The sequence below is a fragment of the Lissotriton helveticus genome, chromosome 12 (genome assembly GCF_964261635.1).
Source record: "Lissotriton helveticus chromosome 12, aLisHel1.1, whole genome shotgun sequence".
Lineage (NCBI taxonomy): Eukaryota > Metazoa > Chordata > Amphibia > Caudata > Salamandridae > Lissotriton > Lissotriton helveticus.
This window is the reverse complement of record NC_136073.1, coordinates 30,369,265-30,382,179: the sequence shown is the minus strand read 5'-3', so window position 1 is coordinate 30,382,179 and position 12,915 is coordinate 30,369,265.

The window sequence follows — 12,915 nt, the reverse complement described above, 5'->3', positions numbered from 1 at the left end:
GTGTCATAATCAAGTAGAAGTATAGTGCCAATGGACAAAGTGAGCAGTGATACATAGCGAGGCAGAGTCTCTGATCCAGTACTTATAAAGGATCTCGAACCTCCTGATATAGACAACTTTTGAGCGAGGTAGTTGGGTGCCTTGTGGTGCAAGGCCGCGTGTGTCATAACTGCAATTTTTAGCTGTATTCTGGCTTCAAAAGGTAGCCATTTTAGAGACTTTAAATCTGGGGATATATGCGAGTGTTTTCTTGAGCCAGTAATGAGTCTCGCAGCAGCGTTCAGGGAGGCTCTTAGGGGTGCCGTTGTATATAGCGGGAGTCCGCTGAGGGCCACAATTCCGTAGTCTATTCGTGGGATGACTAAGGCTTGTACAGCAGTTTGGAAGTCTTCGGCAGGGAGGAAGGGTTTCATTTTCCTCAGTGTTTATTTGGAAGTTAGCTCCTTTTGTGGCTTTGCTAATGTGCTGCTGCATGTTGAGCTTGGCGTCGAGTGTGATGCCTAGGGATTTCGCCAAATCCACGATGGTAGGTTGGACATTGAGTGCTGTTAGGTTATTGAGCCAGGTTTGGGCAGTTGAAATTTTCGCCGGGGGTGAGATGAGTAGGAACTCATTTTTCATAGCATTTAGTTTGAGGTGATTATCGGCCAGCCAAGATTGAGTGTTAAGTGTGGAATTCAGATGTTTGATATCTTCCGGGGACTAACTTTAGGTAAAGTTGTGTCGTCGGCGTACATATGGAATTGGACATTGGAAGCTTGGAGCAAGGTGGCGAGCGGTTCCATGACGAGGTTGAACAGTGTGGGGGAGAGGGAGGATCCTTGTGGCACACCTAGATCTGCAGGCACAGGTGTAGATAGCATATTGTCGATCTTGAACTTCTGCGACCGGTTATGGAGGAAGGACGAAAACCATTTGAGAACAGTTCCCGATAGACCCATTCTAGTGCTTAGCAGCTCCAGCAAGTTCTCATGTTTGACCGTGTCAAATGCTGAAGAGAGGTCAAGAAGGATGAGGAGGCAGGACTCATTGCGATCAAGTATTTGGAGGGCGTCATCAATTATGTGTGTCATAGCTGTTTCCGTGCTATGTTTCGCTCGGAAGCCTGATTGATGAGCGTTGAGGAGGTCAAATTGATCAATGTGTTTAGTTAGTTGGAGTTGGACACATTTCTCCAGCAGTTTGGCCAGGGTGGGGATATTGGTGATGGGTCGGTAATTGTTTAGGTCAGACGGATCAGCTGTAGGTTTCTTGAGTATAGGCGTAACTTGCCCCACCATGAGGGAGTCTGGAATGAGACCTTGTTGAAGGGAGCTGTTGATGATTTTGGTCCAGAGAGGGAGGAGCAATGGGATGAAGTCTTTTACAGCATTAGCAGGAAGGGGGTCAGTGATGTGATTAGAGGGCTTCAAGGTGCAGAGCAGTTTGTGTATTGTTTCTTCCGAATAAGTATCGAAGTATTTATTTATTTATTCAAAGTTTTATATAGCGCGAACAAGATCCTTACAGATATCAGAGCGCTTCACAATGAAAGGGGTAGGGGAAGTAGGAATGAAGAGGTAATGGGAGCAATGTAATAGTCACTAACATGAAAGGATAATAACATACATAAAACATATCAAAATACAGTCAGGTAAACAAGAAATATAAGACGGCACAAGTCCATGATCCCACTACAGAGGTGTTCAGGTACACTTTGGGTGTGTGGAAGGCTTATAACAGTGTTTTAGTATAGAGAGCACTGAGTGGGGGCACCGGGAGGGTGAAACAGTGACCCAACGTGTATCATATATTGGTTGGTAGTAAGAGTAGCGTAGTAGTGTCTCTCTCAAGTAGAGGTATAGTGCCAAAGGACAAGGTAAGCATTGACACAAAGCAATGCAGAGTCTGATCCAACACCTATAACGTTCAGGAGATCTCTGATCCAACACCTATAGCACCTATATAGCCAAGATGCCTTGTTTTTAGGTTGAGTGTTGGACATCCGGGTGTGGTTGGTGAATCGGCTTACATCCATGATGAGATCATTTCTTATGTTGTCAGTCTTTAGCTTAAAGAAAGCAGGGAAGGCTTCACAGTGTGGGGTTTCGCTTGTTGTGCCGTTTGATTGTAAGGGTTGTGCCTTTGTTTGCGTCTTGATTAGTTCAAACAACTTTCTTGGCCTGTTTTTTGCTAGGTCCAACTGGCGGCTAAAGAAGTCCGACTTTGTGCTCTTTATTTTCCTGAAGTAGGCATTTCTCTTGTTCTGCCTTTTGAGGTGCAGTGCTGAAGGGTCCGATCTCCAGGTGCGCTCTGCCATTCGCATAGTACGCCTGTCGTCATTGAGTCTCTCGTCATACCAGGGGTTAGAGATTTTGGTGAAGACTCTTCAGTTGCAGTGGGGCGACTTCATTGACTATTGTATACATAGAGTCAAGGTAGTGGTCGGTCAGTAATTGAACATCCGAGGCACCTGAGGGGGGGGGGGGGGGGAGATTGCCGATGTGTGTAGGCAGAGAAGAGGGGTTAAGATTCTTCATGTCCCTTTTCCATGTTTTGGATTTGATTGGTTGAGCTGGGTTAGGTTTAACTTTTTCGTTGATAAAGAAGGTGATAATGTGGTGGTCTGACCAGTCGCACGGTTGTATCGCCTCCAGTTGTGTAGAGTTCTCTTTGACGATGATGAGATCAAGTATCGAGCCGTTGTCGTGTGTTGGTCTATCGCATATTTGGGTGAGGTCAAGCGCATTCAGGAAAGTTGAGGCTATTCACCACTGTCTTTCTGATCGTTCCAATGAAGATTGAAGTCGCCCAGGTAGACTTGGGTGGTCTGCCGACCGGCATTGGAAGTGATCATGTCCATGAGTTGTTGGGTGAATGTGAGGTTGTCCCCAGGCGGGTGATAGATGAGATGTAGAGCACAAACTTGTTTGCCCTCGCTGGTGATGTCGAGGCATAGGAGTTCACAGGAGGAAAGGGAGGGGGAGTTGACTTTAGTAACGGAAAGGTTGCTCCTAAAGATGCATGCAATTCCCCCGCCCGTTTTGCCAGGGGACCTGTCTAGCCTAATGTGATAATTAGGGGGGGCTAGTATGTCCATAATCGGGGTAGAGGCTTCAGTAAGCCACGTTTCCGTTAGAATGGCTAGGTCCAGATCCCTAGCTGAGACGAGATCAATAATGTCGGAGGAGTGTCTCTGGGCCGGTCTGCAATTGAGTAGGATGCATTTGAGTTTGGGAGAGAGAAGGGTGGTCGAGCTTTCTAGGGTGAGGAACTTTTCTGAGGTTGTTAGGGACGGAACCGCTGTTGTTGTGTGTTGGGAGCCTCGGAGGGTGTGTAAGAATTGTGGGTATGGGGATGTGTTGGATCTTTGTTTCACCGGGCCTGGGCCATAAGAGCGTAGGAGCATATGTCGCGGTCCGACAGTGAGGTGAGGACACGTCGGGGGCGCGAGTTATTGCGAGCGGGGATAGTTTGCCAACGCGGGTGACGTTGGAGGCGATGGTATGTAGGGAGGGTGCGTCGTTTGTAGGGTAGAGGGCAGGTGGGAGGCAGACTGGGCTGTGAGGAGAGAAGGTTTTTAATTGAGTGGACATCTTTTTTGATTTGTAGAATATCTTTGACTTGTTGGAGGGTGGATAAAGTCAGGTCAGGAGGTGTATTGGGGATGGGGTTGGTGGTGAGAGCCATTGGTGACTGGTTGAGTAGTGAGCTGAAGAGCGGGCAGGGTATCGAGGGGGGGGGGATATGCTAGCGTTGTTGGGAGGTTCTGCGGTGCTAATGAGTGGGATGGCATTCAATGTGTGGGCGTGTTTGTGGGCGAGGGGTGTGGGTGACTTAGGCGGTGAAGGCGGTGGGTGGGAGGCATAGGTAGTGCCATCGGTGAGAGACTGTGCTGGTGAGTAGAAGAGTGGCTGAGTACAGTGGGGGAGACAGGAGGGTAGTGAGTAGGAGGTAGGAGAGGGGGGGATGCTAAGGTAGAGGAGATGGTATGTTTTGTAGGGAGGGTGAGTGTCGTGGGGGGGAGGGGGCTGGGGAGGGAGAGGTGTCCACTCTGGGGGGGATGGGAGGGGGGGGTGGATAAGCTCCGAATGGTGGTGTGATCCGTTGGTGGCGTGTTGTGGGTGAGAGTGGGGAGGGAGCTGGAGAGGGGACTGCCGTGGGGGGGATGGGAGGGGGGGGTGGATGAATTCCGCGCGGTGGTGTGTTCGGATGGTGTGTTGTGGGTGGGGGTTGATATGTCAAGGGGGAGGGGTGGGGGGTGTGAGTGGGGGTAGAAGTGTCGTGGGTGAGTGGGGAGGGAGCTGGGGAGGGAGAGGGGTCTGCCGTGGGGGGGATGGGAGGGGGGGGTGGATGAACTCCGAGCGGTGGTATGTTCAGATGGTGGCGTGTTGTGGGTGGGGGTTGATATGTCAAGGGAGGGAGGGGTGGGGGGGTGTGAGTGGGGGTAGAGGGGGTCAAGTTAGTGGGGCGGCTAGTAAAGGAGGTGGAGACATTAGAGACTGTTCTTCTTGGGGTGTGGGGCGTTAACAGCAGGTGGGCCATTTACTGGGGTTTTGGGGGTAGAGGTGTTGTAGGTGAGGGCTGCGACGTCAGGGGTGATAGTGCTGGTGGAGTTCTGGGTGTGGGTCCGCAGCTTGGAGAGTTGCTCTTTGAACTTGGGGAACAGGTTGTCTAGTAGTTCCAGGTTTTTGTCCGTGGATTGAATTAGGACAATCCAGTTATTGTAGATAGTAATGGTAGCCCTGCTAGGGAAGAGGTGGGAAGGTGTGATAGAGAGAGTTAGGCCATGAGTTTTCCTGGTGGAGGAGACGGTGAGTAGAGTTAGGAACACTTTTCTCCATTGGGCTCTGCGTGAGGTGTGGAAGATGAAATCAGTATTCAGGGCTCCACTGCCCTGTGAGAAGTAGGTGTCGACAAAGGGTGTGTCAGGGTGCGACCTCAGGAAGTTATGTTTAAAACGTTTAGTGGCTTTTTTGGTGAGGGTGGAGGGGTAATTAATTCTAAACGTGTGCTTGCCGTTGGGTTCCATATTGGAAGGGCTGTGATGTTGGATGTGGGAGATGTAACGACAATAACCACTGTCAGCCGTTGGCAGAGGAGTGACACTAGTGAGTGACCAAAAGTATATGAGGTAGAAGTCAGTGCATCCAGGAACAAACAGTGCGAAGGTGCAACTTACAAAATGTATCCTATATGCGAGTTAGCAGTCAGCTTACATTATGTACAAGAGATGGGAGGTAGAACCGGATAGGTGGAATCACCTTTACCCATCCAGAGTGTACGAGGTAGCAGCGGTGTAGTCTAGGTGTAGATGTAGAAAGTGGCTAGGTGCAGCTTACTTGAGTAGACCAAGAGAATGAGGTAGAAGTACTCAATGCAACATCGCGACGTAGCTGATATCGAAGAACCAAATAAATGGGTAGCGAACATTGAATGATGGGGAAAAAGTGAAATGGGAGCAATCTGCGCAGAATGTATAGAATACTCGTAGAGGTATAAAACTGCAATATAGGGTGGTCACCTAATCACACAAGATACATATACAATACAAATACTAAATATAATACTAAAAGTGTAGGTGCAGATAGGTACAGGTAGGAGTACAGTACTGCGATAAGAGGCAGATACTTAATCACATACATGTGAGGTAGTAATCGGTGAATTACAGGTGAGGATAAAGTGACGTGGGTACAGGGTCCAGCAGTGCACAGAATACAAATATAAGTACAATAAATGTGTATAATAGAGTAGAAAAACAAAATATCAAAATAAAATAAAAATAAAATACAATACTGCAATACAAAGCAGATACTTAATTACAGTGTTTAGATACAGAGCTATGAAATTGTCAGTTCTTAGGGGCTGGGCAAGCAGTGAGAGTGACTAGTCCATGATGGCCGCCGAAGAAGGTGAAATATTAGTCAAATATGGCCGCCAAATAGGGGGGATATATCCGATAGTCCTCTGTCAGTTGTTGTTGCTTTAAGACCAAGGAAGGGCTATTTCAGTTTCTATTTGAGCAAGCCCAGCTCTGACTTGTTGGGAGGGAGTCTTATCTGTTTTTTTTTGGTCGTCTTTTCTTGTGTGGAGGAGTCAAGCTGGGGAGCCTTGTGGGCGTCAAGGGTAAAGGAGGGAGATTTATTACTACAGCTTTATGGCCCCAGCCATTTTGAACAAAGGGAGGAAGGAAAAAGTGTACAATACCTTCTTGTAGAACTTCTCAGCCTGTATTATGATGTTGCCAGTAAAGTGGCGCAAAGGTGCAGCATTTATTGGAGGTGTAGACAATAACACCTGGAACAAAGCTAAAAATGTGCAGCGCTTGCTGGCAGGTTGAAGTGCGTTCAAGCCTGGATCAGCTGTGTTGCAGCCCTTTCACATCCGATAGTCGTCGCTTTTTATAATAAACATGGGACCAGATGAGACTAGATTGCCTGTTTCTCCACTCCTTCCCTGTGGATCCCCTGTGTAGCGTCGTGTTGTCGTGTGTTTTGATATGATTTGTTTCCCCAACCATCTCGGGGCTCAGGCACCTCTGCCGTGCAGCGCTGCAATCTCCGGTCACCACCTTGCTAGTTGTCCGTTGTGCCCCCGAGTCCCGCTCGCTTCAGGCTCCACTCAAGTTGCTCCTTGTGTGGTGGTGTCCCAGCTCCGGTCGCCGCCCGCTCCCGTCACATGCGGTGCAGGCTCAAGTCGTGGATCAAACGTTTCTCCGGATCCTTCCCGACCTCTGGGTTCCACTACTTCAGCTGCCGGTCCTGAAGCGGCGCATCACGCCCCCCCGCTTGCCTCCCGCTTCCCGCCGGTCAGATATTGCCTGTTCTTGCCGCTATCCTCCGTCACTTCGGCAGCAACCGTTGACTCACGGTTCCAAGACCGCCATACATTGGCAGACCAAGACGCTGACCCAAGCACTCCTGCGGGGGCACGTCGGAGCCGCTCTGGGTGCCGAATGAATTGGGATCTGTTAGCCAGAGCCGTCACCGCCAGCTCCCGTCCCGTCCGCCTGTCACTCGTCCCGGCGGCTCCAGTGACCCAGATCAGTTGCCGGCGGTGTCCACGGGCCAGCAGGGTAGCTCCGCTGTCAAGAGGGCACTGAGATAACGTTTTCTGTCTGGAAGCTCCTCAGAATGCAATATTCCGGTCGCGTTCTCAGCTCGGCTCCCGTCCTGCCGTCCTGTGTTTCGCCGAGGCTGCGCAGAGGGTCCAACCTTCTCTGCTGCAGGTACGTGTATTTCGGCAATAATCCAGTTACTTTTGAATCCAGTTACTTGAAATAACTCCAGTTACTCGTTATGGTCCTGTTCTTCCTTTTCCCGCCGGTGGTGGTGCGTGCTAACGGGGGTGATTCCAGGAGAGGCGTCCCCAGCACTCGGAGCTCAGGACCAGAGCTCCTACCAGGCGGCCATCTTGCGACCTTTCTTGGATGAGCAAGGTACTATGGGTTCAGTATGACTGGCTTTTCTTTTAACTGTTTACTCTCTACGCTTAGCCACTACTTGTATCCGCATACCAGTTGCGTTTACTTGATCCTGGTTATCTAATCTGGTTCTTCTGGAGGTGACTATTTAATGTGTTGGTGAGTAAGGCTGGCATTGTGTTAGATCATCTTGGTGAATTGTTTGGGTTCTTGGGCCCTAGTGCACTTGTTCATGAAGTGACTACGTATGGGTTCATGCGTTTTAGCACGGTTTCTTCTGCTCCTCAATGATTTGCTGGTTTCCCTATCTGGGGTACCTGTTAAGCAGCATTGGTTGCCAGTTATATGCCTTGGAATAGTGTGGTTGGGTTAAGTGTTTTTCATAGGTTGTGGCGAGAGGATCGTGCTACAATTGGAAGTTGGGCTGGCACTGATGGGTATGCAAGGTCTATTTTTTTTATGTTGGACACATTTTAAATCTCCAGCTAGAATAAGGTAGATTATATTGTCATTCAATCATAGCATTTGTAGAGCGCACTACATACCCGTGAGGGTCTCTAGGCTCGGGTGGGGAGGAGGGGCGCTGCTACTGTTGGAATGGCCAGGTCTTCTGAAGGTTAGGAGGTCTGCCGTAGGCAGATTGGGAGGGTGTCTCACATCTTGGCAGCGAGGTGGGAGAATGATCCGCCGGCGGTCACTTGTCGAATGCAGGGGATGGTGGCGAGGGTGTGGTCTGCAGAGCTGGCAGGATGGGGTGTAGAGGCAGTTGGCTGAGGTATGCTGGTCCAGTGTCGTGGAGTGCCTTGTGTGCATGGGTGAGGAGCTTGAAGGTTATCCTTTTGTTGATGGGGAGCCAGTGCATGTCTCAGGTGGGGTGTGATGTGGCTACAGCGCGGGATGTTGAGGATCAGGCATGCGGAGGAGTTCTGGATGCGTTGGAGCAGTTTCGGGAGTTTGGCTGGCACACCTGCGTAGTGCTTTGCCGTAGTCTAGTCTGAGGGCCTGGATGACCGTCCTTGTTGTGGTGGGGATCCACTTGAAGATCCTGCAAAGCATGAGGAGGGTGTTAAAGCAGGAGGAGACTGCGTTTACTTGCTTTGTCATGGATAGTGGAGTTGAGGATGACCCCCAGGTTACGTGCGTTGTCGGTGGGTGTAGGGGGTGCTCCTAGTGTCTGCCACCAGGAGTCGTCCCAGGCTGAGGGGGTGGAACGGAGGATGAGGACCTCAGTCTTTTCAGAGTTCAACATCTGACGGCTGCTCTTCATGCAGTCAGCTACATCCTTCATTCCTTCATGGAGGATGGTTATGGCAGTGTGGTGGTCCTTGGTGAGCGAGAGGATCAGCTGGGTGTCAGCGTAGGAGATGTTTAGGTCATGGCCTTTGGGCGAGTGGTGCCATGTGTACGTTGAACAACGTTGGGCTGATGGATTGCCACTTCAATACTCCAAAATCACTTGACTCGTCTTGCACTGGTAATTTTTTTTAAATCTAAACCAAAAACTCATCTATGGGCCTGGAGGGAAAGGTGTCCAGATTCAAGGGATACATGGACAATCTGTTCAGCTGCTTCAAATTCCGGTTAATTTTTATATTCTAAAGCAGAGGTATCTGAATAGAAACGTCTGAAAAATCCACAGCAACTCCAAATACAGTCCTACCAAGCTTCGATGTGCTACACAATTTTCACCTGTGCAACATGCCATAAAGCCTTCGAGCCCCCACTATTAAGCTCTTATCTGCAGCCCACTTGTCTCAATGTTTCCTGTAGATCACCCTCCCACACACAGCAGGAGCCATTCCACCTTAACTGACATTCACCCAAAACAGACTTCTGCAGCTGCCCCAACACCTTGTCTACATCATCCATGCCTTCAGGTGGTTATCTTAAATCCCTGTCACACTGCCTCCCACCCATGACACCTCGCAGTTATCTTCACATTGCTTCTAATTCCTCATGCTCTTAGTCACCCAATGATCTTCCCAAATTCTTCTTCACTTTTTCAACCATGTGCCTTTTTAAGGTCAGCTCCATCTTGCAGCTCTTCCCAAATGCTACAAACTACTTTCACACGTGGATTTCAAGCCTTAATGCAGTATCTATGCGTTAAAGTCTACATTAAATAGATTAACATGGGCTGTGTATCCTACCATCTGGTGTGTTGGATACTTGCAAGTTATTTTTTTTCAAAGAAGTCTTTCGAATCACAGGGTATAGTGGCTCCTCCATTTAGCTGGCAATGCACATGGGCTACTTCCCCCCCCCCCCCCCCCCCTCCTGCCAGCAGTTTTGGACGTGTATTATTGGTTTAGTGGTTTGCAGCACTACTTTGGGGCAACTCGCTCACTTTGACTCAGTAGAAAATCTTTTTTCTTTCAACCTGTCACTGCCAGGGCCACTGGCACCCCACTCCTTACCTTGAAGACTGCATAAAGAATGCTTACACTAATGGAAAGGGCGCACATCCAAGATTTAACCATGTGCCCCTCAAAGTTCCTGTGGCCTTTACCCCCCACTAACCAGCCTGAAATATTTGCATTTCTGCCAGCCACATGTGCATGGCCTGCTTCGCCTTCTGGATGAGACTCCTTGGTACAAAATTGAGTGGAGGTGGGCACATCAGGAGGATGCGTAGGCAGAAGTTTCACACCACTAATTGCTGCTTCATCGCAAGTGTTCCCAAAAGATGACCACTCCAAGGCATTGATCCTCCAGTCCAGAGGTGGCCACATCCAACTTTAGGTAGAGGACATAATATCACAGAAGTGGATGACCACAGCCATGAATGGTCTGGGCTGACCCACAAGTTAAACCAGCACAACATCCCTCAGTTGAGGTAGTGTTACAGCAACCTATGATGGGGGCGTTGTGCCTAAAGGATGTCTGTAGCTGCACAGTGAAGTGCTTTATCCACACGGGCATGAACACCACCAGACTGCCTCCAACACACTGAAGAAGTAAATTGCTTTGTAGCCTTCAGCTTCCAAACACAAGACTCAAGGACAGGTGTGCCAGCCCTCCTGGCTTCACCTACCCACCACATCTTCCTGTACTTATTTAACAGAGGGATCACCCAGCTCTTAAAGCGGGGGAGGTTTCAGAAAGGCTGCTCCTCCAGACCAGGGGAGCGAGAAAATAGATTGGCTAAAGAGTAGCTGTGCAGGCTGCCAACCGATTGCAAACTCTGTTGCGCTGTTCAAATAGAACAGTGCACTGGGATGAGGTGCAGGACCTCCTTGAGCACCACCCTGAGGGGTAGACGGAGGGTAGGGTTTGTGTTCGGGAGGAAACGCCATCCCCAATGCCACCATTTGCAGCTTCCTGGATGCTGCTGACCATGCGGCCTGATGGGTTGACACCAGCATCCTAGTAAGACTCAACACCTGTCTCCATTCTCAAACTGGAGGTGCAACATCTGCTTAACCTTCCCTTCGATGCCAACCACCTCTTTGGGCTACAGCTTGACCAGATGCTGGAAATACACTGCCAATGTCATGGACGCCATTCCAACATCCACTCATCGGAGGTCCTTTTGTAGGCTGCAATACTCGGCGTGCAGCTTCACCACCTCTCTGGATCCATCTTCCTCACGTCAGAGGCAGCAGAAACTGGCTTACTGCCAGCAGTCGCCGCAAGTTTGCTCGGGGGGGGGGGGGGGCCTAAAGAGGCAACAATTGTTGGAGACATCCTCTCCAAATAGGGACTCCTTGCTGCTACTCTGGATCACACATCTGTTGGGAGAACTAATCAAATTTCCCCCCCCCCCCCCCCCCCCCCTTGCAGAAAATCACATCAGGCAAGTAGGTATTGGCAATAGTTTAGTATGGGTATAGCTTAAAACCTCTTGCCTAGCCAACATTTGTACCCACAGACATTTTCCCAGCAAGGAATGCTTCCATCTCTGAGGAAGCGACCCAAGTGCTTCATATACACTGCACCATCGGGTCAGTGCCATGTTTCAACGTAGCTGAAGGGTGTACTCCCTGAATTTCAAAGACTAGATCCCTCACACCCGCTCTAGACCTGCAGTGGATGTTATCGCGGAACATTTGCATATGGGCAGGCTGCAGGATGTGATACTGTATTTCCCGCTTGGTCACTACAAGGTGGCATTAGACCTCAAGGATCCCTACTTCACGTCCATCCTGTACTGCTTTTCATGGTCATTGGCCAACATTATCCGGTCAAAATACTTCGCTTTGGTGTCACAAATGCCCAAAGGGGCTTCAAGTGCATGGCAATGGTTAGCGCCAACTTAGAGGGAATCGTGGATATCTCCATATCTTTGAGTGCAAGCAACCAAGAGTGCCATCAGTACACACAGGCAACCATCTCACTACTTCGCGGTCTTGACCATAAATCTGATATATGTCCCATTTTCAGGCCCCCCCCCCCCCCTGCAACCTTTCTTGGAGTGCTGTTGATCTGTCAACAGCAACACCTACTCAAGTCTTCTACCACAACATCACTTCAGTCAGGACTGTAAGGCTCCTATTTGGTATGATGGCCTTCGGCATTGTGATAGCACCCCAATCACAACTTACACATGCGTTTAATTCAAAAGTGCCTGTTAGGACAATGGTCACCAGTGGAGGGTCCGATGCAATCAATTACGTGATGGTCACCATGTTATTGGCAGCCTGGTCTCCCTTAACCCCTTGCATGTGTCGGACGGCCGTCTGATGCCGTGGTGCTTGTGTGGGTCGGGACGGCCGGGAGCTGTCCGATCTGCGCACGTGTAGAATTTTGCAGAACTGTGGCAAAATTCCGGCCTCGCCCAAGGGGTTAAAGTGTAAAAGTATCCAGTCTAATCAACTGAAAGGTTGTTAGAAATTGAGGCAAGGACTTGAGGGTATTTGGACCACCCTCCCATGACATTTAGTCCCACTGAGGACGCAAGTCATTGCCTCTTACAATGGCTGTTGCAAAGTCATCTTGTACCCTGGGCACCCCCCATCTTTTTGCTGACTGATGCTAGTGGTAACTGATTTTGCTGACCCTGGGGTCTGCCTAAGCAGGCCCTGGCCAGTGCTAAGGTGAAAGGAACATATACAATTAAAACACCTAACGTACACTATGGTATGGTGGGGTACCCCTGTGATTGGCATGACCTCCCCTAAAGGGCACCTAGTATATAATAGGGCAGGGGATTGAAACTACCTAGAAGTACCCAGTACCCTGGGGGTATGGCAGTTTAGAGGCCAGCTGCTTTTTCTGCACTTGCATGTGTGCACTGCTGAAGCCTGAGCTCAGTTTAAAAACAGCCCTGGATGCCAGGACTACTTTTAAATAGTAAATTGTGCCCACATTCGACTTTGGTGGTAGGGGCACTTAAAACTAAATAACCTACAATGTTTTGGCATAGTAGGGGCCCTCAGGGTCTCCCCTAGGTATCCCAGAGGTAGAGGGGGTCAGTTATCTATAAGGTACACCCTTATACAATTCGTTTTTATATGCCTGGGTAAACTGAAATTTCACATTTCATTCCTCACATTGTGGTAAAGTGCCTCTCA